The sequence below is a fragment of the Rhinoderma darwinii genome, chromosome 4 (genome assembly GCF_050947455.1).
Source record: "Rhinoderma darwinii isolate aRhiDar2 chromosome 4, aRhiDar2.hap1, whole genome shotgun sequence".
NCBI lineage: Eukaryota > Metazoa > Chordata > Amphibia > Anura > Rhinodermatidae > Rhinoderma > Rhinoderma darwinii.
In genome coordinates this window covers 31162614-31181044 of record NC_134690.1, presented here as the reverse complement: position 1 = coordinate 31181044, position 18431 = coordinate 31162614, and the positions used below count along the sequence as shown (strand labels likewise).

At 36.1% G+C, this 18431-nt stretch overlaps 38 non-coding genes across 38 annotated transcripts; all 38 read right to left on the bottom strand.

Annotated features, from left to right (window-relative positions):
• Window positions 1–216: 216 nt before the first annotated feature.
• TRNAR-UCU (transfer RNA arginine (anticodon UCU)) lies at window positions 217–302 on the bottom strand. Its single transcript is given in 2 exon segments — window positions 217–252; window positions 266–302. It is a non-coding gene; the product is annotated as a tRNA-Arg (tRNA).
• A 399-nt stretch (window positions 303–701) lies between these two features.
• TRNAR-UCU (transfer RNA arginine (anticodon UCU)) lies at window positions 702–787 on the bottom strand. Its single transcript is given in 2 exon segments — window positions 702–737; window positions 751–787. It is a non-coding gene; the product is annotated as a tRNA-Arg (tRNA).
• Window positions 788–1186: 399 nt separating this feature from the next.
• Window positions 1187–1272, bottom strand: TRNAR-UCU (transfer RNA arginine (anticodon UCU)). The gene is given in 2 exon segments: window positions 1187–1222; window positions 1236–1272. It is a non-coding gene; the product is annotated as a tRNA-Arg (tRNA).
• Window positions 1273–1672: 400 nt separating this feature from the next.
• TRNAR-UCU (transfer RNA arginine (anticodon UCU)) lies at window positions 1673–1758 on the bottom strand. Its single transcript is given in 2 exon segments — window positions 1673–1708; window positions 1722–1758. It is a non-coding gene; the product is annotated as a tRNA-Arg (tRNA).
• Window positions 1759–2157: 399 nt separating this feature from the next.
• On the bottom strand, window positions 2158–2243 carry TRNAR-UCU (transfer RNA arginine (anticodon UCU)). The gene is given in 2 exon segments: window positions 2158–2193; window positions 2207–2243. It is a non-coding gene; the product is annotated as a tRNA-Arg (tRNA).
• Window positions 2244–2641: 398 nt separating this feature from the next.
• TRNAR-UCU (transfer RNA arginine (anticodon UCU)) lies at window positions 2642–2727 on the bottom strand. Its single transcript is given in 2 exon segments — window positions 2642–2677; window positions 2691–2727. It is a non-coding gene; the product is annotated as a tRNA-Arg (tRNA).
• A 400-nt stretch (window positions 2728–3127) lies between these two features.
• TRNAR-UCU (transfer RNA arginine (anticodon UCU)) lies at window positions 3128–3213 on the bottom strand. The gene is given in 2 exon segments: window positions 3128–3163; window positions 3177–3213. It is a non-coding gene; the product is annotated as a tRNA-Arg (tRNA).
• A 398-nt stretch (window positions 3214–3611) lies between these two features.
• Window positions 3612–3697, bottom strand: TRNAR-UCU (transfer RNA arginine (anticodon UCU)). The gene is given in 2 exon segments: window positions 3612–3647; window positions 3661–3697. It is a non-coding gene; the product is annotated as a tRNA-Arg (tRNA).
• Window positions 3698–4097: 400 nt separating this feature from the next.
• Window positions 4098–4195, bottom strand: TRNAR-UCU (transfer RNA arginine (anticodon UCU)). Its single transcript is given in 2 exon segments — window positions 4098–4133; window positions 4147–4195. It is a non-coding gene; the product is annotated as a tRNA-Arg (tRNA).
• A 399-nt stretch (window positions 4196–4594) lies between these two features.
• Window positions 4595–4680, bottom strand: TRNAR-UCU (transfer RNA arginine (anticodon UCU)). Its single transcript is given in 2 exon segments — window positions 4595–4630; window positions 4644–4680. It is a non-coding gene; the product is annotated as a tRNA-Arg (tRNA).
• A 399-nt stretch (window positions 4681–5079) lies between these two features.
• Window positions 5080–5165, bottom strand: TRNAR-UCU (transfer RNA arginine (anticodon UCU)). Its single transcript is given in 2 exon segments — window positions 5080–5115; window positions 5129–5165. It is a non-coding gene; the product is annotated as a tRNA-Arg (tRNA).
• Window positions 5166–5565: 400 nt separating this feature from the next.
• On the bottom strand, window positions 5566–5651 carry TRNAR-UCU (transfer RNA arginine (anticodon UCU)). Its single transcript is given in 2 exon segments — window positions 5566–5601; window positions 5615–5651. It is a non-coding gene; the product is annotated as a tRNA-Arg (tRNA).
• A 399-nt stretch (window positions 5652–6050) lies between these two features.
• TRNAR-UCU (transfer RNA arginine (anticodon UCU)) lies at window positions 6051–6136 on the bottom strand. Its single transcript is given in 2 exon segments — window positions 6051–6086; window positions 6100–6136. It is a non-coding gene; the product is annotated as a tRNA-Arg (tRNA).
• A 400-nt stretch (window positions 6137–6536) lies between these two features.
• On the bottom strand, window positions 6537–6622 carry TRNAR-UCU (transfer RNA arginine (anticodon UCU)). The gene is given in 2 exon segments: window positions 6537–6572; window positions 6586–6622. It is a non-coding gene; the product is annotated as a tRNA-Arg (tRNA).
• A 400-nt stretch (window positions 6623–7022) lies between these two features.
• Window positions 7023–7108, bottom strand: TRNAR-UCU (transfer RNA arginine (anticodon UCU)). Its single transcript is given in 2 exon segments — window positions 7023–7058; window positions 7072–7108. It is a non-coding gene; the product is annotated as a tRNA-Arg (tRNA).
• Window positions 7109–7507: 399 nt separating this feature from the next.
• On the bottom strand, window positions 7508–7593 carry TRNAR-UCU (transfer RNA arginine (anticodon UCU)). Its single transcript is given in 2 exon segments — window positions 7508–7543; window positions 7557–7593. It is a non-coding gene; the product is annotated as a tRNA-Arg (tRNA).
• Window positions 7594–7992: 399 nt separating this feature from the next.
• TRNAR-UCU (transfer RNA arginine (anticodon UCU)) lies at window positions 7993–8078 on the bottom strand. The gene is given in 2 exon segments: window positions 7993–8028; window positions 8042–8078. It is a non-coding gene; the product is annotated as a tRNA-Arg (tRNA).
• Window positions 8079–8477: 399 nt separating this feature from the next.
• TRNAR-UCU (transfer RNA arginine (anticodon UCU)) lies at window positions 8478–8563 on the bottom strand. The gene is given in 2 exon segments: window positions 8478–8513; window positions 8527–8563. It is a non-coding gene; the product is annotated as a tRNA-Arg (tRNA).
• Window positions 8564–8963: 400 nt separating this feature from the next.
• On the bottom strand, window positions 8964–9049 carry TRNAR-UCU (transfer RNA arginine (anticodon UCU)). Its single transcript is given in 2 exon segments — window positions 8964–8999; window positions 9013–9049. It is a non-coding gene; the product is annotated as a tRNA-Arg (tRNA).
• A 400-nt stretch (window positions 9050–9449) lies between these two features.
• TRNAR-UCU (transfer RNA arginine (anticodon UCU)) lies at window positions 9450–9535 on the bottom strand. The gene is given in 2 exon segments: window positions 9450–9485; window positions 9499–9535. It is a non-coding gene; the product is annotated as a tRNA-Arg (tRNA).
• Window positions 9536–9935: 400 nt separating this feature from the next.
• Window positions 9936–10021, bottom strand: TRNAR-UCU (transfer RNA arginine (anticodon UCU)). The gene is given in 2 exon segments: window positions 9936–9971; window positions 9985–10021. It is a non-coding gene; the product is annotated as a tRNA-Arg (tRNA).
• Window positions 10022–10420: 399 nt separating this feature from the next.
• Window positions 10421–10506, bottom strand: TRNAR-UCU (transfer RNA arginine (anticodon UCU)). The gene is given in 2 exon segments: window positions 10421–10456; window positions 10470–10506. It is a non-coding gene; the product is annotated as a tRNA-Arg (tRNA).
• A 400-nt stretch (window positions 10507–10906) lies between these two features.
• Window positions 10907–10992, bottom strand: TRNAR-UCU (transfer RNA arginine (anticodon UCU)). The gene is given in 2 exon segments: window positions 10907–10942; window positions 10956–10992. It is a non-coding gene; the product is annotated as a tRNA-Arg (tRNA).
• A 400-nt stretch (window positions 10993–11392) lies between these two features.
• On the bottom strand, window positions 11393–11478 carry TRNAR-UCU (transfer RNA arginine (anticodon UCU)). The gene is given in 2 exon segments: window positions 11393–11428; window positions 11442–11478. It is a non-coding gene; the product is annotated as a tRNA-Arg (tRNA).
• Window positions 11479–11878: 400 nt separating this feature from the next.
• TRNAR-UCU (transfer RNA arginine (anticodon UCU)) lies at window positions 11879–11964 on the bottom strand. Its single transcript is given in 2 exon segments — window positions 11879–11914; window positions 11928–11964. It is a non-coding gene; the product is annotated as a tRNA-Arg (tRNA).
• A 400-nt stretch (window positions 11965–12364) lies between these two features.
• TRNAR-UCU (transfer RNA arginine (anticodon UCU)) lies at window positions 12365–12450 on the bottom strand. Its single transcript is given in 2 exon segments — window positions 12365–12400; window positions 12414–12450. It is a non-coding gene; the product is annotated as a tRNA-Arg (tRNA).
• Window positions 12451–12850: 400 nt separating this feature from the next.
• On the bottom strand, window positions 12851–12936 carry TRNAR-UCU (transfer RNA arginine (anticodon UCU)). Its single transcript is given in 2 exon segments — window positions 12851–12886; window positions 12900–12936. It is a non-coding gene; the product is annotated as a tRNA-Arg (tRNA).
• Window positions 12937–13336: 400 nt separating this feature from the next.
• TRNAR-UCU (transfer RNA arginine (anticodon UCU)) lies at window positions 13337–13422 on the bottom strand. Its single transcript is given in 2 exon segments — window positions 13337–13372; window positions 13386–13422. It is a non-coding gene; the product is annotated as a tRNA-Arg (tRNA).
• A 400-nt stretch (window positions 13423–13822) lies between these two features.
• On the bottom strand, window positions 13823–13908 carry TRNAR-UCU (transfer RNA arginine (anticodon UCU)). The gene is given in 2 exon segments: window positions 13823–13858; window positions 13872–13908. It is a non-coding gene; the product is annotated as a tRNA-Arg (tRNA).
• Window positions 13909–14308: 400 nt separating this feature from the next.
• Window positions 14309–14394, bottom strand: TRNAR-UCU (transfer RNA arginine (anticodon UCU)). The gene is given in 2 exon segments: window positions 14309–14344; window positions 14358–14394. It is a non-coding gene; the product is annotated as a tRNA-Arg (tRNA).
• Window positions 14395–14793: 399 nt separating this feature from the next.
• On the bottom strand, window positions 14794–14879 carry TRNAR-UCU (transfer RNA arginine (anticodon UCU)). The gene is given in 2 exon segments: window positions 14794–14829; window positions 14843–14879. It is a non-coding gene; the product is annotated as a tRNA-Arg (tRNA).
• A 400-nt stretch (window positions 14880–15279) lies between these two features.
• Window positions 15280–15365, bottom strand: TRNAR-UCU (transfer RNA arginine (anticodon UCU)). The gene is given in 2 exon segments: window positions 15280–15315; window positions 15329–15365. It is a non-coding gene; the product is annotated as a tRNA-Arg (tRNA).
• Window positions 15366–15765: 400 nt separating this feature from the next.
• TRNAR-UCU (transfer RNA arginine (anticodon UCU)) lies at window positions 15766–15851 on the bottom strand. The gene is given in 2 exon segments: window positions 15766–15801; window positions 15815–15851. It is a non-coding gene; the product is annotated as a tRNA-Arg (tRNA).
• A 400-nt stretch (window positions 15852–16251) lies between these two features.
• Window positions 16252–16337, bottom strand: TRNAR-UCU (transfer RNA arginine (anticodon UCU)). The gene is given in 2 exon segments: window positions 16252–16287; window positions 16301–16337. It is a non-coding gene; the product is annotated as a tRNA-Arg (tRNA).
• A 400-nt stretch (window positions 16338–16737) lies between these two features.
• TRNAR-UCU (transfer RNA arginine (anticodon UCU)) lies at window positions 16738–16823 on the bottom strand. The gene is given in 2 exon segments: window positions 16738–16773; window positions 16787–16823. It is a non-coding gene; the product is annotated as a tRNA-Arg (tRNA).
• Window positions 16824–17223: 400 nt separating this feature from the next.
• TRNAR-UCU (transfer RNA arginine (anticodon UCU)) lies at window positions 17224–17309 on the bottom strand. Its single transcript is given in 2 exon segments — window positions 17224–17259; window positions 17273–17309. It is a non-coding gene; the product is annotated as a tRNA-Arg (tRNA).
• Window positions 17310–17709: 400 nt separating this feature from the next.
• TRNAR-UCU (transfer RNA arginine (anticodon UCU)) lies at window positions 17710–17795 on the bottom strand. Its single transcript is given in 2 exon segments — window positions 17710–17745; window positions 17759–17795. It is a non-coding gene; the product is annotated as a tRNA-Arg (tRNA).
• Window positions 17796–18194: 399 nt separating this feature from the next.
• On the bottom strand, window positions 18195–18280 carry TRNAR-UCU (transfer RNA arginine (anticodon UCU)). Its single transcript is given in 2 exon segments — window positions 18195–18230; window positions 18244–18280. It is a non-coding gene; the product is annotated as a tRNA-Arg (tRNA).
• Between the last annotated feature and the right edge of the window lie 151 nt (window positions 18281–18431).

The window sequence follows — 18431 nt, the reverse complement described above, 5'->3', positions numbered from 1 at the left end:
ATGAACAGAGCATTTTCAAAATTGGATGCAAAAATCGTTGTCTTAAGAGTCCACAAAAAAGGTGGTTCCAATAACTTACACTAAAAAATTAGGGGCCAAAAATGTTTTTATTAAAGACCACTCTAAGCCCTTAACCATAAAGCCTGTTACTGTGCATTATTCCTTTTTGCCTCATTCTAACATCTGAAAAGTAATTACATGTTACCCAAAAACACACGACTCTGGTGGGACTCGAACCCACAACCTTTGAATTGCTATATAGCTCTAGAAGTCCAATGTGCTATCCATTGCGCCACAGAGCCTATATCATCCCACATGCTAGTAAAAAATGTGCCCAGCTAAAGTCTTAATGTGTCTTGCTTTTTTAAGTTAAGGAATACTAAAAAAATCATCATTGGGTCTATCTTTTAGACATACTCAAAAATAGCTCAACTTTAAATTGTTCTTGACACTTCGTGGTTTCTATATATTGATAACAGATAGACATGAACAGAGCATTTTCAAAATTGGATGCAAAAATCGTTGTCTTAAGAGTCCACAAAAAAAGGTGGTTCCAATAACTTACACTAACAAATTAGGGGCCAAAAATGTTTTTATTAAAGACCACTCTAAGCCCTTAACCATAAAGCCTGTTACTGTGCATTATTCCTTTTTGCCTCATTCTAACATCTGAAAAGTAATTACATGTTACCCAAAACACACGACTCTCGTGGGACTCGAACCCACAACCTTTGAATTGCTATATAGCTCTAGAAGTCCAATGCGCTATACATTGCGCCACAGAGCCTATATCATCCCACATGCTAGTAAAAAATGTGCCCAGCTAAAGTCTTAATGTGTCTTGCTTTTTTAAGTTAAGGAATACTAAAAAAATCATCATTGGGTCTATCTTTTAGACATACTCAAAAATAGCTCAACTTTAAATTGTTCTTGACACTTCGTGGTTTCTATATATTGATAACAGATAGACATGAACAGAGCATTTTCAAAATTGGATGCAAAAATCGTTGTCTTAAGAGTCCACAAAAAAGGTGGTTCCAATAACTTACACTAAAAAATTAGGGGCCAAAAATGTTTTTATTAAAGACCACTCTAAGCCCTTAACCATAAAGCCTGTTACTGTGCATTATTCCTTTTTGCCTCATTCTAACATCTGAAAAGTAATTACATGTTACCCAAAAACACACGACTCTGGTGGGACTCGAACCCACAACCTTTGAATTGCTATATAGCTCTAGAAGTCCAATGCGCTATCCATTGCGCCACAGAGCCTATATCATCCCACATGCTAGTAAAAAATGTGCCCAGCTAAAGTCTTAATGTGTCTTGCTTTTTTAAGTTAAGGAATACTAAAAAAATCATCATTGGGTCTATCTTTTAGACATACTCAAAAATAGCTCAACTTTAAATTGTTCTTGACACTTCGTGGTTTCTATATATTGATAACAGATAGACATGAACAGAGCATTTTCAAAATTGGATGCAAAAATCGTTGTCTTAAGAGTCCACAAAAAAAGGTGGTTCCAATAACTTACACTAACAAATTAGGGGCCAGAAATGTTTTTATTAAAGACCACTCTAAGCCCTTAACCATAAAGCCTGTTACTGTGCAGTATTTCCTTTTGCCTCATTCTAACATCTGAAAAGTAATTACATGTTACCCAAAAACACACAACTCTGGTGGGACTCGAACCCACAACCTTTGAATTGCTATATAGCTCTAGAAGTCCAATGCGCTATCCATTGCGCCACAGAGCCTATATCATCCCACATGCTAGTAAAAAATGTGCCCAGCTAAAGTCTTAATGTGTCTTGCTTTTTTAAGTTAAGGAATACTAAAAAAATCATCATTGGGGCTATCCTTTAGAGATACTCAAAAATAGCTCAGCTTTAAATTGTTCTTGACACTTCGTGGTTTCTATATATTGATAACAGATAGACATGAACAGAGCATTTTCAAAATTGGATGTAAAAATCGTTGTCTTAAGAGTCCACAAAAAAGGTGGTTCCAATAACTTACACTAACAAATTAGGGGCCAGAAATGTTTTTATTAAAGACCACTCTAAGCCCTTAACCATAAAGCCTGTTACTGTGCAGTATTTCCTTTTGCCTCATTCTAACATCTGAAAAGTAATTACATGTTACCCAAAAACACACGACTCTGGTGGGACTCGAACCCACAACCTTTGAATTGCTATATAGCTCTAGAAGTCCAATGCGCTATCCATTGCGCCACAGAGCCTATATCATCCCACATGCTAGTAAAAAATGTGCCCAGCTAAAGTCTTAATGTGTCTTGCTTTTTTAAGTTAAGGAATACTAAAAAAATCATCATTGGGGCTATCCTTTAGAGATACTCAAAAATAGCTCAGCTTTAAATTGTTCTTGACACTTCGTGGTTTCTATATATTGATAACAGATAGACATGAACAGAGCATTTTCAAAATTGGATGCAAAAATCGTTGTCTTAAGAGTCCACAAAAAAGGTGGTTCCAATAACTTACACTAAAAAATTAGGGGCCAAAAATGTTTTTATTAAAGACCACTCTAAGCCCTTAACCATAAAGCCTGTTACTGTGCATTATTCCTTTTTGCCTCATTCTAACATCTGAAAAGTAATTACATGTTACCCAAAACACACGACTCTCGTGGGACTCGAACCCACAACCTTTGAATTGCTATATAGCTCTAGAAGTCCAATGCGCTATACATTGCGCCACAGAGCCTATATCATCCCACATGCTAGTAAAAAATGTGCCCAGCTAAAGTCTTAATGTGTCTTGCTTTTTTAAGTTAAGGAATACTAAAAAAATCATCATTGGGGCTATCCTTTAGAGATACTCAAAAATAGCTCAGCTTTAAATTGTTCTTGACACTTCGTGGTTTCTATATATTGATAACAGATAGACATGAACAGAGCATTTTCAAAATTGGATGTAAAAATCGTTGTCTTAAGAGTCCACAAAAAAAGGTGGTTCCAATAACTTACACTAACAAATTAGGGGCCAGAAATGTTTTTATTAAAGACCACTCTAAGCCCTTAACCATAAATCCTGTTACTGTGCAGTATTTCCTTTTGCCTCATTCTAACATCTGAAAAGTAATTACATGTTACCCAAAAACACACGACTCTGGTGGGACTCGAACCCACAACCTTTGAATTGCTATATAGCTCTAGAAGTCCAATGCGCTATCCATTGCGCCACAGAGCCTATGTCATCCCACATGCTAGTAAAAAATGTGCCCAGCTAAAGTCTTAATGTGTCTTGCTTTTTTAAGTTAAGGAATACTAAAAAAATCATCATTGGGTCTATCTTTTAGACATACTCAAAAATAGCTCAACTTTAAATTGTTCTTGACACTTCGTGGTTTCTATATATTGATAACAGATAGACATGAACAGAGCATTTTCAAAATTGGATGCAAAAATCGTTGTCTTAAGAGTCCACAAAAAAGGTGGTTCCAATAACTTACACTAAAAAATTAGGGGCCAAAAATGTTTTTATTAAAGACCACTCTAAGCCCTTAACCATAAAGCCTGTTACTGTGCATTATTCCTTTTTGCCTCATTCTAACATCTGAAAAGTAATTACATGTTACCCAAAACACACGACTCTCGTGGGACTCGAACCCACAACCTTTGAATTGCTATATAGTTCTAGAAGTCCAATGCGCTATACATTGCGCCACAGAGCCTATATCATCCCACATGCTAGTAAAAAATGTGCCCAGCTAAAGTCTTAATGTGTCTTGCTTTTTTAAGTTAAGGAATACTAAAAAAATCATCATTGGGTCTATCTTTTAGACATACTCAAAAATAGCTCAACTTTAAATTGTTCTTGACACTTCGTGGTTTCTATATATTGATAACAGATAGACATGAACAGAGCATTTTCAAAATTGGATGCAAAAATCGTTGTCTTAAGAGTCCACAAAAAAAGGTGGTTCCAATAACTTACACTAACAAATTAGGGGCCAGAAATGTTTTTATTAAAGACCACTCTAAGCCCTTAACCATAAAGCCTGTTACTGTGCAGTATTTCCTTTTGCCTCATTCTAACATCTGAAAAGTAATTACATGTTACCCAAAAACACACGACTCTGGTGGGACTCGAACCCACAACCTTTGAATTGCTATATAGCTCTAGAAGTCCAATGCGCTATCCATTGCGCTATCCATTGCGCCACAGAACCTATATCATCCCACATGCTAGTAAAAAATGTGCCCAGCTAAAGTCTTAATGTGTCTTGCTTTTTTAAGTTAAGGAATACTAAAAAAATCATCATTGGGTCTATCTTTTAGACATACTCAAAAATAGCTCAACTTTAAATTGTTCTTGACACTTCGTGGTTTCTATATATTGATAACAGATAGACATGAACAGAGCATTTTCAAAATTGGATGCAAAAATCGTTGTCTTAAGAGTCCACAAAAAAGGTGGTTCCAATAACTTACACTAAAAAATTAGGGGCCAAAAATGTTTTTATTAAAGACCACTCTAAGCCCTTAACCATAAAGCCTGTTACTGTGCATTATTCCTTTTTGCCTCATTCTAACATCTGAAAAGTAATTACATGTTACCCAAAAACACACGACTCTGGTGGGACTCGAACCCACAACATTTGAATTGCTATATAGCTCTAGAAGTCCAATGCGCTATCCATTGCGCCACAGAGCCTATATCATCCCACATGCTAGTAAAAAATGTGCCCAGCTAAAGTCTTAATGTGTCTTGCTTTTTTAAGTTAAGGAATACTAAAAAAATCATCATTGGGTCTATCTTTTAGACATACTCAAAAATAGCTCAACTTTAAATTGTTCTTGACACTTCGTGGTTTCTATATATTGATAACAGATAGACATGAACAGAGCATTTTCAAAATTGGATGCAAAAATCGTTGTCTTAAGAGTCCACAAAAAAGGTGGTTCCAATAACTTACACTAAAAAATTAGGGGCCAGAATTGTTTTTATTAAAGACCACTCTAAGCCCTTAACCATAAAGCCTGTTACTGTGCAGTATTTCCTTTTGCCTCATTCTAACATCTGAAAAGTAATTACATGTTACCCAAAAACACACGACTCTGGTGGGACTCGAACCCACAACCTTTGAATTGCTATATAGCTCTAGAAGTCCAATGCGCTATCCATTGCGCCACAGAGCCTATATCATCCCACATGCTAGTAAAAAATGTGCCCAGCTAAAGTCTTAATGTGTCTTGCTTTTTTAAGTTAAGGAATACTAAAAAAATCATCATTGGGGCTATCCTTTAGAGATACTCAAAAATAGCTCAGCTTTAAATTGTTCTTGACACTTCGTGGTTTCTATATATTGATAACAGATAGACATGAACAGAGCATTTTCAAAATTGGATGTAAAAATCGTTGTCTTAAGAGTCCACAAAAAAAGGTGGTTCCAATAACTTACACTAACAAATTAGGGGCCAGAAATGTTTTTATTAAAGACCACTCTAAGCCCTTAACCATAAAGCCTGTTACTGTGCAGTATTTCCTTTTGCCTCATTCTAACATCTGAAAAGTAATTACATGTTACCCAAAAACACACGACTCTGGTGGGACTCGAACCCACAACCTTTGAATTGCTATATAGCTCTAGAAGTCCAATGCGCTATCCATTGCGCCACAGAGCCTATATCATCCCACATGCTAGTAAAAAATGTGCCCAGCTAAAGTCTTAATGTGTCTTGCTTTTTTAAGTTAAGAAATACTAAAAAAATCATCATTGGGTCTATCTTTTAGACATACTCAAAAATAGCTCAACTTTAAATTGTTCTTGACACTTCGTGGTTTCTATATATTGATAACAGATAGACATGAACAGAGCATTTTCAAAATTGGATGCAAAAATCGTTGTCTTAAGAGTCCACAAAAAAGGTGGTTCCAATAACTTACACTAAAAAATTAGGGGCCAGAAATGTTTTTATTAAAGACCACTCTAAGCCCTTAACCATAAAGCCTGTTACTGTGCAGTATTTCCTTTTGCCTCATTCTAACATCTGAAAAGTAATTACATGTTACCCAAAAACACACGACTCTGGTGGGACTCGAACCCACAACCTTTGAATTGCTATATAGCTCTAGAAGTCCAATGCGCTATCCATTGCGCCACAGAGCCTATATCATCCCACATGCTAGTAAAAAATGTGCCCAGCTAAAGTCTTAATGTGTCTTGCTTTTTTAAGTTAAGGAATACTAAAAAAATCATCATTGGGGCTATCCTTTAGAGATACTCAAAAATAGCTCAGCTTTAAATTGTTCTTGACACTTCGTGGTTTCTATATATTGATAACAGATAGACATGAACAGAGCATTTTCAAAATTGGATGTAAAAATCGTTGTCTTAAGAGTCCACAAAAAAAGGTGGTTCCAATAACTTACACTAACAAATTAGGGGCCAGAAATGTTTTTATTAAAGACCACTCTAAGCCCTTAACCATAAAGCCTGTTACTGTGCAGTATTTCCTTTTGCCTCATTCTAACATCTGAAAAGTAATTACATGTTACCCAAAAACACACGACTCTGGTGGGACTCGAACCCACAACCTTTGAATTGCTATATAGCTCTAGAAGTCCAATGCGCTATCCATTGCGCCACAGAGCCTATATCATCCCACATGCTAGTAAAAAATGTGCCCAGCTAAAGTCTTAATGTGTCTTGCTTTTTTAAGTTAAGGAATACTAAAAAAATCATCATTGGGGCTATCCTTTAGAGATACTCAAAAATAGCTCAGCTTTAAATTGTTCTTGACACTTCGTGGTTTCTATATATTGATAACAGATAGACATGAACAGAGCATTTTCAAAATTGGATGTAAAAATCGTTGTCTTAAGAGTCCACAAAAAAAGGTGGTTCCAATAACTTACACTAACAAATTAGGGGCCAGAAATGTTTTTATTAAAGACCACTCTAAGCCCTTAACCATAAAGCCTGTTACTGTGCAGTATTTCCTTTTGCCTCATTCTAACATCTGAAAAGTAATTACATGTTACCCAAAAACACACGACTCTGGTGGGACTCGAACCCACAACCTTTGAATTGCTATATAGCTCTAGAAGTCCAATGCGCTATCCATTGCGCCACAGAACCTATATCATCCCACATGCTAGTAAAAAATGTGCCCAGCTAAAGTCTTAATGTGTCTTGCTTTTTTAAGTTAAGGAATACTAAAAAAATCATCATTGGGTCTATCTTTTAGACATACTCAAAAATAGCTCAACTTTAAATTGTTCTTGACACTTCGTGGTTTCTATATATTGATAACAGATAGACATGAACAGAGCATTTTCAAAATTGGATGCAAAAATCGTTGTCTTAAGAGTCCACAAAAAAAGTGGTTCCAATAACTTACACTAAAAAATTAGGGGCCAAAAATGTTTTTATTAAAGACCACTCTAAGCCCTTAACCATAAAGCCTGTTACTGTGCATTATTCCTTTTTGCCTCATTCTAACATCTGAAAAGTAATTACATGTTACCCAAAAACACATGACTCTGGTGGGACTCGAACCCACAACCTTTGAATTGCTATATAGCTCTAGAAGTCCAATGCGCTATCCATTGCGCCACAGAGCCTATATCATCCCACATGCTAGTAAAAAATGTGCCCAGCTAAAGTCTTAATGTGTCTTGCTTTTTTAAGTTAAGGAATACTAAAAAAATCATCATTGGGTCTATCTTTTAGACATACTCAAAAATAGCTCAACTTTAAATTGTTCTTGACACTTCGTGGTTTCTATATATTGATAACAGATAGACATGAACAGAGCATTTTCAAAATTGGATGCAAAAATCGTTGTCTTAAGAGTCCACAAAAAAGGTGGTTCCAATAACTTACACTAAAAAATTAGGGGCCAGAAATGTTTTTATTAAAGACCACTCTAAGCCCTTAACCATAAAGCCTGTTACTGTGCAGTATTTCCTTTTGCCTCATTCTAACATCTGAAAAGTAATTACATGTTACCCAAAAACACACGACTCTGGTGGGACTCGAACCCACAACCTTTGAATTGCTATATAGCTCTAGAAGTCCAATGCGCTATCCATTGCGCCACAGAGCCTATATCATCCCACATGCTAGTAAAAAATGTGCCCAGCTAAAGTCTTAATGTGTCTTGCTTTTTTAAGTTAAGGAATACTAAAAAAATCATCATTGGGTCTATCTTTTAGACATACTCAAAAATAGCTCAACTTTAAATTGTTCTTGACACTTCGTGGTTTCTATATATTGATAACAGATAGACATGAACAGAGCATTTTCAAAATTGGATGCAAAAATCGTTGTCTTAAGAGTCCACAAAAAAGGTGGTTCCAATAACTTACACTAAAAAATTAGGGGCCAAAAATGTTTTTATTAAAGACCACTCTAAGCCCTTAACCATAAAGCCTGTTACTGTGCATTATTCCTTTTTGCCTCATTCTAACATCTGAAAAGTAATTACATGTTACCCAAAAACACACGACTCTGGTGGGACTCGAACCCACAACCTTTGAATTGCTATATAGCTCTAGAAGTCCAATACGCTATCCATTGCGCCACAGAGCCTATATCATCCCTCATGCTAGTAAAAAATGTGCCCAGCTAAAGTCTTAATGTGTCTTGCTTTTTTAAGTTAAGGAATACTAAAAAAATCATCATTGGGTCTATCTTTTAGACATACTCAAAAATAGCTCAACTTTAAATTGTTCTTGACACTTCGTGGTTTCTATATATTGATAACAGATAGACATGAACAGAGCATTTTCAAAATTGGATGCAAAAATCGTTGTCTTAAGAGTCCACAAAAAAAGGTGGTTCCAATAACTTACACTAACAAATTAGGGGCCAGAAATGTTTTTATTAAAGACCACTCTAAGCCCTTAACCATAAAGCCTGTTACTGTGCAGTATTTCCTTTTGCCTCATTCTAACATCTGAAAAGTAATTACATGTTACCCAAAAACACACGACTCTGGTGGGACTCGAACCCACAACCTTTGAATTGCTATATAGCTCTAGAAGTCCAATGCGCTATCCATTGCGCCACAGAGCCTATATCATCCCACATGCTAGTAAAAAATGTGCCCAGCTAAAGTCTTAATGTGTCTTGCTTTTTTAAGTTAAGGAATACTAAAAAAATCATCATTGGGGCTATCCTTTAGAGATACTCAAAAATAGCTCAGCTTTAAATTGTTCTTGACACTTCGTGGTTTCTATATATTGATAACAGATAGACATGAACAGAGCATTTTCAAAATTGGATGCAAAAATCGTTGTCTTAAGAGTCCACAAAAAAAGGTGGTTCCAATAACTTACACTAACAAATTAGGGGCCAGAAATGTTTTTATTAAAGACCACTCTAAGCCCTTAACCATAAAGCCTGTTACTGTGCAGTATTTCCTTTTGCCTCATTCTAACATCTGAAAAGTAATTACATGTTACCCAAAAACACACGACTCTGGTGGGACTCGAACCCACAACCTTTGAATTGCTATATAGCTCTAGAAGTCCAATGCGCTATCCATTGCGCCACAGAGCCTATATCATCCCACATGCTAGTAAAAAATGTGCCCAGCTAAAGTCTTAATGTGTCTTGCTTTTTTAAGTTAAGGAATACTAAAAAAATCATCATTGGGGCTATCCTTTAGAGATACTCAAAAATAGCTCAGCTTTAAATTGTTCTTGACACTTCGTGGTTTCTATATAGTGATAACAGATAGACATGAACAGAGCATTTTCAAAATTGGATGTAAAAATCGTTGTCTTAAGAGTCCACAAAAAAAGGTGGTTCCAATAACTTACACTAACAAATTAGGGGCCAGAAATGTTTTTATTAAAGACCACTCTAAGCCCTTAACCATAAAGCCTGTTACTGTGCAGTATTTCCTTTTGCCTCATTCTAACATCTGAAAAGTAATTACATGTTACCCAAAAACACACGACTCTGTTGGGACTCGAACCCACAACCTTTGAATTGCTATATAGCTCTAGAAGTCCAATGCGCTATCCATTGCGCCACAGAGCCTATATCATCCCACATGCTAGTAAAAAATGTGCCCAGCTAAAGTCTTAATGTGTCTTGCTTTTTTAAGTTAAGGAATACTAAAAAAATCATCATTGGGTCTATCTTTTAGACATACTCAAAAATAGCTCAACTTTAAATTGTTCTTGACACTTCGTGGTTTCTATATATTGATAACAGATAGACATGAACAGAGCATTTTCAAAATTGGATGCAAAAATCGTTGTCTTAAGAGTCCACAAAAAAGGTGGTTCCAATAACTTACACTAAAAAATTAGGGGCCAGAAATGTTTTTATTAAAGACCACTCTAAGCCCTTAACCATAAAGCCTGTTACTGTGCAGTATTTCCTTTTGCCTCATTCTAACATCTGAAAAGTAATTACATGTTACCCAAAAACACACGACTCTGGTGGGACTCGAACCCACAACCTTTGAATTGCTATATAGCTCTAGAAGTCCAACGCGCTATCCATTGCGCCACAGAGCCTATATCATCCCACATGCTAGTAAAAAATGTGCCCAGCTAAAGTCTTAATGTGTCTTGCTTTTTTAAGTTAAGGAATACTAAAAAAATCATCATTGGGGCTATCCTTTAGAGATACTCAAAAATAGCTCAGCTTTAAATTGTTCTTGACACTTCGTGGTTTCTATATATTGATAACAGATAGACATGAACAGAGCATTTTCAAAATTGGATGCAAAAATCGTTGTCTTAAGAGTCCACAAAAAAAGGTGGTTCCAATAACTTACACTAACAAATTAGGGGCCAGAAATGTTTTTATTAAAGACCACTCTTAGCCCTTAACCATAAAGCCTGTTACTGTGCAGTATTTCCTTTTGCCTCATTCTAACATCTGAAAAGTAATTACATGTTACCCAAAAACACACAACTCTGGTGGGACTCGAACCCACAACCTTTGAATTGCTATATAGCTCTAGAAGTCCAATGCGCTATCCATTGCACCACAGAGCCTATATCATCCCACATGCTGGTAAAAAATGTGCCCAGCTAAAGTCTTAATGTGTCTTGCTTTTTTAAGTTAAGGAATACTAAAAAAATCATCATTGGGTCTATCTTTTAGACATACTCAAAAATAGCTCAACTTTAAATTGTTCTTGACACTTCGTGGTTTCTATATATTGATAACAGATAGACATGAACAGAGCATTTTCAAAATTGGATGCAAAAATCGTTGTCTTAAGAGTCCACAAAAAAAGGTGGTTCCAATAACTTACACTAACAAATTAGGGGCCAGAAATGTTTTTATTAAAGACCACTCTAAGCCCTTAACCATAAAGCCTGTTACTGTGCAGTATTTCCTTTTGCCTCATTCTAACATCTGAAAAGTAATTACATGTTACCCAAAAACACACGACTCTGGTGGGACTCGAACCCACAACTTTTGAATCGCTATATAGCTCTAGAAGTCCAATGCGCTATCCATTGCGCCACAGAGCCTATATCATCCCACATGCTAGTAAAAAATGTGCCCAGCTAAAGTCTTAATGTGTCTTGCTTTTTTAAGTTAAGGAATACTAAAAAAATCATCATTGGGGCTATCCTTTAGAGATACTCAAAAATAGCTCAGCTTTAAATTGTTCTTGACACTTCGTGGTTTCTATATAGTGAAAACAGATAGACATGAACAGAGCATTTTCAAAATTGGATGTAAAAATCGTTGTCTTAAGAGTCCACAAAAAAAGGTGGTTCCAATAACTTACACTAACAAATTAGGGGCCAGAAATGTTTTTATTAAAGACCACTCTAAGCCCTTAACCATAAAGCCTGTTACTGTGCAGTATTTCCTTTTGCCTCATTCTAACATCTGAAAAGTAATTACATGTTACCCAAAAACACACGACTCTGGTGGGACTCGAACCCACAACCTTTGAATTGCTATATAGCTCTAGAAGTCCAACGCGCTATCCATTGCGCCACAGAGCCTATATCATCCCACATGCTAGTAAAAAATGTGCCCAGCTAAAGTCTTAATGTGTCTTGCTTTTTTAAGTTAAGGAATACTAAAAAAATCATCATTGGGGCTATCCTTTAGAGATACTCAAAAATAGCTCAGCTTTAAATTGTTCTTGACACTTCGTGGTTTCTATATATTGATAACAGATAGACATGAACAGAGCATTTTCAAAATTGGATGCAAAAATCGTTGTCTTAAGAGTCCACAAAAAAAGGTGGTTCCAATAACTTACACTAACAAATTAGGGGCCAGAAATGTTTTTATTAAAGACCACTCTTAGCCCTTAACCATAAAGCCTGTTACTGTGCAGTATTTCCTTTTGCCTCATTCTAACATCTGAAAAGTAATTACATGTTACCCAAAAACACACAACTCTGGTGGGACTCGAACCCACAACCTTTGAATTGCTATATAGCTCTAGAAGTCCAATGCGCTATCCATTGCACCACAGAGCCTATATCATCCCACATGCTGGTAAAAAATGTGCCCAGCTAAAGTCTTAATGTGTCTTGCTTTTTTAAGTTAAGGAATACTAAAAAAATCATCATTGGGTCTATCTTTTAGACATACTCAAAAATAGCTCAACTTTAAATTGTTCTTGACACTTAGTGGTTTCTATATATTGATAACAGATAGACATGAACAGAGCATTTTCAAAATTGGATGCAAAAATCGTTGTCTTAAGAGTCCACAAAAAAAGGTGGTTCCAATAACTTACACTAACAAATTAGGGGCCAGAAATGTTTTTATTAAAGACCACTCTAAGCCCTTAACCATAAAGCCTGTTACTGTGCAGTATTTCCTTTTGCCTCATTCTAACATCTGAAAAGTAATTACATGTTACCCAAAAACACACGACTCTGGTGGGACTCGAACCCACAACCTTTGAATTGCTATATAGCTCTAGAAGTCCAATGCGCTATCCATTGCGCCACAGAGCCTATATCATCCCACATGCTTGTAAAAAATGTGCCCAGCTAAAGTCTTAATGTGTCTTGCTTTTTTAAGTTAAGGAATACTAAAAAAATCATCATTGGGGCTATCCTTTAGAGATACTCAAAAATAGCTCAGCTTTAAATTGTTCTTGACACTTCGTGGTTTCTATATATTGATAACAGATAGACATGAACAGAGCATTTTCAAAATTGGATGCAAAAATCGTTGTCTTAAGAGTCCACAAAAAAAGGTGGTTCCAATAACTTACACTAACAAATTAGGGGCCAGAAATGTTTTTATTAAAGACCACTCTAAGCCCTTAACCATAAAGCCTGTTACTGTGCAGTATTTCCTTTTGCCTCATTCTAACATCTGAAAAGTAATTACATGTTACCCAAAAACACACGACTCTGGTGGGACTCGAACCCACAACCTTTGAATTGCTATATAGCTCTAGAAGTCCAATGCGCTATCCATTGCGCCACAGAGCCTATATCATCCCACATGCTAGTAAAAAATGTGCCCAGCTAAAGTCTTAATGTGTCTTGCTTTTTTAAGTTAAGGAATACTAAAAAAATCATCATTGGGTCTATCTTTTAGACATACTCAAAAATAGCTCAACTTTAAATTGTTCTTGACACTTAGTGGTTTCTATATATTGATAACAGATAGACATGAACAGAGCATTTTCAAAATTGGATGCAAAAATCGTTGTCTTAAGAGTCCACAAAAAAAGGTGGTTCCAATAACTTACACTAACAAATTAGGGGCCAGAAATGTTTTTATTAAAGACCACTCTAAGCCCTTAACCATAAAGCCTGTTACTGTGCAGTATTTCCTTTTGCCTCATTCTAACATCTGAAAAGTAATTACATGTTACCCAAAAACACACGACTCTGGTGGGACTCGAACCCACAACCTTTGAATTGCTATATAGCTCTAGAAGTCCAATGCGCTATCCATTGCGCCACAGAGCCTATATCATCCCACATGCTTGTAAAAAATGTGCCCAGCTAAAGTCTTAATGTGTCTTGCTTTTTTAAGTTAAGGAATACTAAAAAAATCATCATTGGGGCTATCCTTTAGAGATACTCAAAAATAGCTCAGCTTTAAATTGTTCTTGACACTTCGTGGTTTCTATATATTGATAACAGATAGACATGAACAGAGCATTTTCAAAATTGGATGCAAAAATCGTTGTCTTAAGAGTCCACAAAAAAAGGTGGTTCCAATAACTTACACTAACAAATTAGGGGCCAGAAATGTTTTTATTAAAGACCACTCTAAGCCCTTAACCATAAAGCCTGTTACTGTGCAGTATTTCCTTTTGCCTCATTCTAACATCTGAAAAGTAATTACATGTTACCCAAAAACACACGACTCTGTTGGGACTCGAACCCACAACCTTTGAATTGCTATATAGCTCTAGAAGTCCAATGCGCTATCCATTGCGCCACAGAGCCTATATCATCCCACATGCTAGTAAAAAATGTGCCCAGCTAAAGTCTTAATGTGTCTTGCTTTTTTAAGTTAAGGAATACTAAAAAAATCATCATTGGGTCTATCTTTTAGACATACTCAAAAATAGCTCAACTTTAAATTGTTCTTGACACTTCGTGGTTTCTATATATTGATAACAGATAGACATGAACAGAGCATTTTCAAAATTGGATGCAAAAATCGTTGTCTTAAGAGTCCACAAAAAAGGTGGTTCCAATAACTTACACTAAAAAATTAGGGGCCAGAAATGTTTTTATTAAAGACCACTCTAAGCCCTTAACCATAAAGCCTGTTACTGTGCAGTATTTCCTTTTGCCTCATTCTAACATCTGAAAAGTAATTACATGTTACCCAAAAACACACGACTCTGGTGGGACTCGAACCCACAACCTTTGAATTGCTATATAGCTCTAGAAGTCCAACGCGCTATCCATTGCGCCACAGAGCCTATATCATCCCACATGCTAGTAAAAAATGTGCCCAGCTAAAGTCTTAATGTGTCTTGCTTTTTTAAGTTAAGGAATACTAAAAAAATCATCATTGGGGCTATCCTTTAGAGATACTCAAAAATAGCTCAGCTTTAAATTGTTCTTGACACTTCGTGGTTTCTATATATTGATAACAGATAGACATGAACAGAGCATTTTCAAAATTGGATGCAAAAATCGTTGTCTTAAGAGTCCACAAAAAAAGGTGGTTCCAATAACTTACACTAACAAATTAGGGGCCAGAAATGTTTTTATTAAAGACCACTCTTAGCCCTTAACCATAAAGCCTGTTACTGTGCAGTATTTCCTTTTGCCTCATTCTAACATCTGAAAAGTAATTACATGTTACCCAAAAACACACAACTCTGGTGGGACTCGAACCCACAACCTTTGAATTGCTATATAGCTCTAGAAGTCCAATGCGCTATCCATTGCACCACAGAGCCTATATCATCCCACATGCTGGTAAAAAATGTGCCCAGCTAAAGTCTTAATGTGTCTTGCTTTTTTAAGTTAAGGAATACTAAAAAAATCATCATTGGGTCTATCTTTTAGACATACTCAAAAATAGCTCAACTTTAAATTGTTCTTGACACTTCGTGGTTTCTATATATTGATAACAGATAGACATGAACAGAGCATTTTCAAAATTGGATGCAAAAATCGTTGTCTTAAGAGTCCACAAAAAAAGGTGGTTCCAATAACTTACACTAACAAATTAGGGGCCAGAAATGTTTTTATTAAAGACCACTCTAAGCCCTTAACCATAAAGCCTGTTACTGTGCAGTATTTCCTTTTGCCTCATTCTAACATCTGAAAAGTAATTACATGTTACCCAAAAACACACGACTCTGGTGGGACTCGAACCCACAACTTTTGAATCGCTATATAGCTCTAGAAGTCCAATGCGCTATCCATTGCGCCACAGAGCCTATATCATCCCACATGCTAGTAAAAAATGTGCCCAGCTAAAGTCTTAATGTGTCTTGCTTTTTTAAGTTAAGGAATACTAAAAAAATCATCATTGGGGCTATCCTTTAGAGATACTCAAAAATAGCTCAGCTTTAAATTGTTCTTGACACTTCGTGGTTTCTATATAGTGAAAACAGATAGACATGAACAGAGCATTTTCAAAATTGGATGTAAAAATCGTTGTCTTAAGAGTCCACAAAAAAAGGTGGTTCCAATAACTTACACTAACAAATTAGGGGCCATAAATGTTTTTATTAAAGACCACTCTAAGCCCTTAACCATAAAGCCTGTTACTGTGCAGTATTTCCTTTTGCCTCATTCTAACATCTGAAAAGTAATTACATGTTACCCAAAAACACACGACTCTGGTGGGACTCGAACCCACAACCTTTGAATTGCTATATAGCTCTAGAAGTCCAACGCGCTATCCATTGCGCCACAGAGCCTATATCATCCCACATGCTAGTAAAAAATGTGCCCAGCTAAAGTCTTAATGTGTCTTGCTTTTTTAAGTTAAGGAATACTAAAAAAATCATCATTGGGGCTATCCTTTAGAGATACTCAAAAATAGCTCAGCTTTAAATTGTTCTTGACACTTCGTGGTTTCTATATATTGATAACAGATAGACATGAACAGAGCATTTTCAAAATTGGATGCAAAAATCGTTGTCTTAAGAGTCCACAAAAAAAGGTGGTTCCAATAACTTACACTAACAAATTAGGGGCCAGAAATGTTTTTATTAAAGACCACTCTTAGCCCTTAACCATAAAGCCTGTTACTGTGCAGTATTTCCTTTTGCCTCATTCTAACATCTGAAAAGTAATTACATGTTACCCAAAAACACACAACTCTGGTGGGACTCGAACCCACAACCTTTGAATTGCTATATAGCTCTAGAAGTCCAATGCGCTATCCATTGCACCACAGAGCCTATATCATCCCACATGCTGGTAAAAAATGTGCCCAGCTAAAGTCTTAATGTGTCTTGCTTTTTTAAGTTAAGGAATACTAAAAAAATCATCATTGGGTCTATCTTTTAGACATACTCAAAAATAGCTCAACTTTAAATTGTTCTTGACACTTAGTGGTTTCTATATATTGATAACAGATAGACATGAACAGAGCATTTTCAAAATTGGATGCAAAAATCGTTGTCTTAAGAGTCCACAAAAAAAGGTGGTTCCAATAACTTACACTAACAAATTAGGGGCCAGAAATGTTTTTATTAAAGACCACTCTAAGCCCTTAACCATAAAGCCTGTTACTGTGCAGTATTTCCTTTTGCCTCATTCTAACATCTGAAAAGTAATTACATGTTACCCAAAAACACACGACTCTGGTGGGACTCGAACCCACAACCTTTGAATTGCTATATAGCTCTAGAAGTCCAATGCGCTATCCATTGCGCCACAGAGCCTATATCATCCCACATGCTAGTAAAAAATGTGCCCAGCTAAAGTCTTAATGTGTCTTGCTTTTTTAAGTTAAGGAATACTAAAAAAATCATCATTGGGGCTATCCTTTAGAGATACTCAAAAATAGCTCAGCTTTAAATTGTTCTTGACACTTCGTGGTTTCTATATAGTGATAACAGATAGACATGAACAGAGCATTTTCAAAATTGGATGTAAAAATCGTTGTCTTAAGAGTCCACAAAAAAAGGTGGTTCCAATAACTTACACTAACAAATTAGGGGCCAGAAATGTTTTTATTAAAGACCACTCTAAGCCCTTAACCATAAAGCCTGTTACTGTGCAGTATTTCCTTTTGCCTCATTCTAACATCTGAAAAGTAATTACATGTTACCCAAAAACACACGACTCTGTTGGGACTCGAACCCACAACCTTTGAATTGCTATATAGCTCTAGAAGTCCAATGCGCTATCCATTGCGCCACAGAGCCTATATCATCCCACATGCTAGTAAAAAATGTGCCCAGCTAAAGTCTTAATGTGTCTTGCTTTTTTAAGTTAAGGAATACTAAAAAAATCATCATTGGGTCTATCTTTTAGACATACTCAAAAATAGCTCAACTTTAAATTGTTCTTGACACTTCGTGGTTTCTATATATTGATAACAGATAGACATGAACAGAGCATTTTCAAAATTGGATGCAAAAATCGTTGTCTTAAGAGTCCACAAAAAAGGTGGTTCCAATAACTTACACTAAAAAATTAGGGGCCAGAAATGTTTTTATTAAAGACCACTCTAAGCCCTTAACCATAAAGCCTGTTACTGTGCAGTATTTCCTTTTGCCTCATTCTAACATCTGAAAAGTAATTACATGTTACCCAAAAACACACGACTCTGGTGGGACTCGAACCCACAACCTTTGAATTGCTATATAGCTCTAGAAGTCCAACGCGCTATCCATTGCGCCACAGAGCCTATATCATCCCACATGCTAGTAAAAAATGTGCCCAGCTAAAGTCTTAATGTGTCTTGCTTTTTTAAGTTAAGGAATACTAAAAAAATCATCATTGGGGCTATCCTTTAGAGATACTCAAAAATAGCTCAGCTTTAAATTGTTCTTGACACT